Consider the following 6,182-nt stretch of genomic DNA (forward strand, 5'->3'; position numbering starts at 1 on the left):
ACGTTTAACATTAAAACATAATTCCAATAATCATGCTAATAGTTATTAGGCTATTTGAATAGCTTAGTATTCTATGCAAAAAAGGTATGTATAAAGGCTTTAGGTCTAAACTATAGAGCTTGTTATCCTCAGGAAATTAAAAACTAGCCTTATCTTATCATTATGTATAAGTATGTGTCCTTTCTTTCTTATTAAATGGCTCCAACAAGATGATTTAATGCTGTCTGATAGTTGCAGTAAATGTCAAAAAACAGCTGGAATTTTAAGTAATTGTTCATTATATTAAACAGCAGGCTCAGAACAACTGGATGAAGGTGCTTTTCTTTCTTATTTCCATGATTGGTGGACATGACAAGCTAAATTGTACTGAAAACTTTAGGAGTAGAGGCTGCTACTTTTCCTCAATCGTTACGTTACTATTCCAGGAGGAGGAACATCTTCCTCCTCCTCTTCTTTGTCCACTGCTGTAGCATCAGCAGGTTCAGGCTGTGAGGACGTCACAGCTTCTACTGCCGCAGTAACGGGAGCTGCTGCCACCAATTCATGCATTATTTGTTTTTATCACCTAAATAGCTTGCCATAAAAGGTGCCTGGGTTGTCAAAAGATGAGATAAGATGGACAAATCCAGCCTCAAACAACAGAGCAGATTATCAGCAAGTTAAAAAATTTGAAAACAGTTTAAAAAAATAGAGGGTCTTTGCTTTTACAACGTTATAACAAAGTGGATTTACTGCAGCAGTTGTTAAACCTTGTCTTTGTTGCTTGGGAACTCCTCTTGTTATGGAATTGTTCAGCTCCAAACTGACAACCTCTGTCTGCCTCTCCCGTGCATGAGCTGACTACACTAAACCCATCTGGCTACATAAGACTACATCACACGTGAGCATGAACTTGCTTCAAATACAACCAAGTTGTCTTCAAAGTCTGATTTTCAGCATACTGTGTGAAAACAGCATCATAAATTCATATAAAAGGGAAAATATGTAGTAAGTACCGCTTCCTAATTGTAAACACATAGCAGAGAGAAAGAGAAAGAGAGCAGCAGTGATTAAGTGAGCTAGAGAGTGAAGGAAGAGAGGGTGCCAAACAATACTGTGAATAAGAGAAATGACTTTATTTCCTGATTGTTTCACGGCTATTACATTTTAATGGACAAATAAGCACATAAACGTAAGGTGCCGCATTAGTGGATTTTGTATGAATGTAGAGCAGTGTGTGTTGCTTAAACAGTGTCTCTCGGTAAGAAACAACGAGGGGCAAAGCGGCGTTCGGGAATAAGAATGGGCTGCACACACGCTGTTATTGGCTGGGGGTTACACACCCACGTAGGACCCAAAGGCTCTTTGCTGCTGCCCAAAAACGTCCCACACACAGAAACAAAGGAAGACAAGAGAAGATCCAGGCAGAGGGCAGGGTACCACCACACACTTCTACAGTAGTGGGTGATGTTTGAGAAGGATATTAGTCTATTGGTCTTACATTGTTTTTAGGATAATATTGCATAGTATACCTTTAAGCTAGGCTAGCACATGTTAAAATGAGACTCATTGCTCAAATTTAAAAAAGTTAAATTTTAAACACAAGGTTAAGATCACAATTTAAAATGAAATCCAAGACAACCTTCACTTCCGTACTATGTCTCTATCCTTCTTCCAGTCAATTTTAGGAGTTTACCAGTAAGCAGTTGTCCTCTGTTCTCACACACACTCCTGTGAACTTGAAGGTTTGTCGTGAGTTATACCAGTCCATAATTAATGGTTTTCCTTTCTTCATTTGATGTGTTTAATGAAAGATCTGTTCATCATGTGTGCTTATGTGCATGTCTGACCCGTGTGTGTATTTGGATGGGAGCGGGTTTACCTGACGGCCATTAAGGAAGAAAACAGGAAGGGTTGAGATACTCAAGCAGAGGATACAGCTTTGACCAACATGTAGAAATGAATTTGTTATGGTCTATTATAACAAGAAAGTACTGGAATAGCCTGCCGCATCAAGAGTTGTAACCTGCAGGGTGTTACACTGTTAACCGAAGGGACCAGCTGGTCCGCATTATAAACATGTGGAGACCAGCTGCAGCAGTGGAAAGTAACTAAGTACCTTTATTCAAAACAAATTCGAGGTATGTTTACCTTATGTGAGCATTTCTAGTTTCTTTTTACCTTACCTAAACTACATTACACAGGGAAATATTGTACTTTTTAATGCACTATATTGATTTTTTTAGTTGCATTGCAGATAAAGATTTATACAAAGTATAATCATAGATTACAAATTATTATATGTTAAATAACTGTGGTATATAAAGTAGCTAAAATTTGCAACATTAAAGTGATGTACACATTAATGGTCAATAATTAAATAATGAGTACTTTTATTATTGTTACATTAAGCATATCTTGATCATAATACTTTTGTACATTTACTTAAATAACAGAGTGATTCCACACTGGGGCATTGCTACTTCAACTTACATTAAGTAAAATATCTGAGTAATTGTTTTACCATTGACCTGCTGGATATAAATATTTAAAAGAACTATATTATGGGATAGCAGACAATAACAATTGAGGTTAGAAACAGCCTTTTTTCTCTCTCTCTCTCTCTCTCTACTGAATTTAATTTTGGACAGGAATCAGTCACATCCCTATTCACTGGAAATAAATCTAACCTCTATACAGGGATCCATCACCAAAACATCAGCCTGAACCGCACAGCAGTAAATCTTCATCCAGCGATGCCAACCCTCAGCTTTCTTCATGCCTGTTGTGTCCAGTGGTGGGAACAAGCCTGATGGTGGGAGGTGGACATGTTTATCTGGCAAGATGAGTGTTCATAAAGCAGCTCTGTGTGACACATGGAAAGGAAAGGAGGAGATCAGGGAGGACAAGAGATTACAAAAAAAGACTTAGTTTGACATTACTGCAGTAAAGACAGACATTGAGTTGATAATGATGGTTTACTGTACAGGGCCAACATGTTGGATGCTGGCCATTTGTGTTGTCCACTGCCAACATGGTGAAGATTCCTCCCAGACCACCGTTAAGCCACGGAGTAAGACTGTGTTCCAGTTCTGCTTCCAAACACCTCCTTGTTAAAAGGCATTTTGAGTGGTCTCCCAATAGTTGGTTTTTACTTTGCTCCCCTTTTAAAAGCCTGGCAAAAGCGGGACAACCGACTTAAAAAGGACATTACATTTAGGCAAAAATAGACAGTCTCTAGGGATTGGTTAGAGAAAATCTAGTCTTGCATTGCCAGACATCAGCGCTGCTGAGGAGGGTTAAAGGTCCCATGACATGGTGCTTTTTGGATGCTTTTATACAAGCCTTCTAGGTCCTCCCCAAGGTGGAGGCTGGGGGTGGGGCCTTGAACAACTGCCACTTTGCTCATTTGAAAGCCATGATGTCTCACTCTAATGGGTGGGCCAAGCAGGCAAAGCAGAGAAAGGGGAGGTAACCTTTCCCCTTATGACTTCATAAGGAGCAAGATTCCAGATCGGCCCATCAGAGCTTTCATTTTCTCAAAGGCAAAGCAGGATACCCAGGGCTCGGTTTAGACCTATCACCATTTCTAGCCACTGGTGGACCATAGGCAGGCTGGGGGAACTCATATTAATGTTAAAAAACCTCTTAAAGTCAAATTTTCATGCCATGGGACCTTTCAAACAACACTAACTTTTCCCGCTTCGGACTCCCTACAGGTTGTCTCGTTGGAACGACAGCTTGCGCAGCTTTTCTTTCAATGAAAAAACTACATAGTGCTGCTTTAAGATCTAGGTGGAAGTTGTGGTCACTATCTGAATTCATTCACAATCACATTCAAGCTATTTGTTATTTGCATGAACAATAAGCAGGTTCAAGTCAAGAAAGTGAGTTGAACGTGCTTAAAAGTAGAGAGGTAAATAGTCCACTGACATGCAGCAGTATATCTGACGCAGAATCCGATATACTTTCAGCTTCTTAATTGCTATAGGTGTAGGGATATCCTACTGACGATTGGTAATCTGATCTGAGATCAGGGGGCGGGTTTGATTTCCATCAGCTCATATCAGGTTGTACTTGACCTTCGGAGCATTCAGCATTTTAGCTAGCATGTTGTTAATCTGCTTAAGTGAGCTTTGGAGAGAAAGATGGAGTCTCTCTCTCCGTTTCACACACACAAATCCATTCCCATCCTCTCACACACACACACACACACACAACACACACACATGATACTTCATCCTATCTGTTTTCATTTCCTCCCTCTCACCTTTCAGACCCTGTTACAGTCTTATTCCCATCTGTCTCTTCTTTCTCTTTGTTCCCTCTAACACAGACAACTGGTTTTCAGTGCTTTACATCTACACACTTTCGCTTTTATGTGTTAAAATATATTTGTTGCATCCTGACTACACAACGGATGAAATTGCAGCATGTGTCCCAGAGCTGCATTTTTTCACAGATTGAAATCAAAAGCCAAAGCTTTTTATTTTATTTTATTTTTTAAGTCTTCATGCACAGTGTTGTCATTGTCTATTTACACCACCCGACCACTCTGGTTACAGTGTTGGCCAATGTCTACACATGGTTTACACCAGCTCCTCCAAAAGCAAAACGCCAGCAAAGTGAGTTACCCAAAGCGACCTCAGGCACGCATAAAGTCACCCGGCTGTCTGCCTCGTCTGCGTTTTCACCACCACAACCAACAAACGTTAGTTTTGTCCTCGGCTTGTTGTAAATACAGTCAGTTGTTGAAGCATGTCCTAATACGTGTTTAACGTCTGAAACACAAAGAGCTGTGTGAGACGGCTGCAAGCTGTGTGGAGCCGCAACATAGCAGGTTTGTGGGATGCCAGCAAAGGTTGGAATGGCCCAATGTGTACAAGGCTCAGCTCCATGGCTTCACTACCACAAAAGAAACCCTACAATTTGCTGTTTACTAATTGGCTGCCTTCCCCAAACCGAAGTAATTGTTACATAAAGACTATTTTACTAATGCAAAACAAAACATAGCAGCAATGGTTCTGGTGTACACGTTGGATTGTAGGTGAAGTTTAAGTTGGAGTATTTACTTGCATCTGTATGGTGATGTTTCCTGAACAAGGCTAGGGGATACTGTATTTTTTGAAAGCTGAGGATAATAGCTAGTAGTGAAACTTGAGTTTAAAATATTTGTTATCACAGATATGTGAATCTCCATGCTCAAATTGGCTAAGTTCAGCATGTAGTGAAGATACAACTCTGTGTAGAGCAATAGGAACTAAATGCAGCTGATCTTTTTCAATGCACACAGGCATAGAAACCAAGTTACCACTATTCATACTCAGCAATATGAAAATATGAGTCACTTAAAACTACAAATGCTGGTTCTTCTGGTTAAATTTCATGTTATTCAATTTTCCATTTCTTGTGACAATGGTACCTGTAGTACAACAGCCATTATTTCTTGTCACTTCACAGATGTAGTGACAATATGACAGGTACTTTTGGAGTCTATTGTGCATCATTGTGATTTTGCCCATGGTGACGAGGAAACATTGATGTGCTTAGAAGTGTGTAAGTGCAAATGTGTGTATTTTTGTGAAAGTGCGGAAGAAACAGAGAGAGAGAGAGAGAGAGAGAAAACGCTAATGAGTGTTTGCCGTTGGCCGAGGTCAACCCTAAAAACATTTACCTTTGTCTTTATTGAGTCCAGTTTGAAAAGTTAAGCAACAACACTGAAGTACCACCTACTATCTGTTAGTTATTCCACCGTGGTAACGGCATACACGTACAGTACATTCTCTCCGTTAGCAGGGTTTTATGTGTGTGTTGCTCTCAGTTACAAATTCACAGGGGTTTAAGCTTTGGTATTATGATCCTCCAGATAATCTCTCTCTCTCGCACGCACCCACGCACCCGCGCACGCACGCACGCACGCACGCACGGCTCCTCTTTCAGATAAATTCTTGAACCCTTCAGTTGCTCTGACAAGCATTTGGTGAATAACCACTTCATCTAAAAGCGTTTTTTTCTTTTTCTTTTAATCATCATGCTCACTTTGATTTCATATAAATAGTTTATTAGTATCAGTAACATGACAGGAGGGTTGTAATCCCTCCATTCTTTAAGCAGATAACATACCAGAAATACAAACAGCAATAGAAAATGAGGAGCTATAAAAATAAGAAGATATATTTGTGTGTGTGTGTGTGTGTGTGTGT

The sequence above is a fragment of the Etheostoma spectabile genome, chromosome 2 (assembly GCF_008692095.1).
Source record: "Etheostoma spectabile isolate EspeVRDwgs_2016 chromosome 2, UIUC_Espe_1.0, whole genome shotgun sequence".
Lineage (NCBI taxonomy): Eukaryota > Metazoa > Chordata > Actinopteri > Perciformes > Percidae > Etheostoma > Etheostoma spectabile.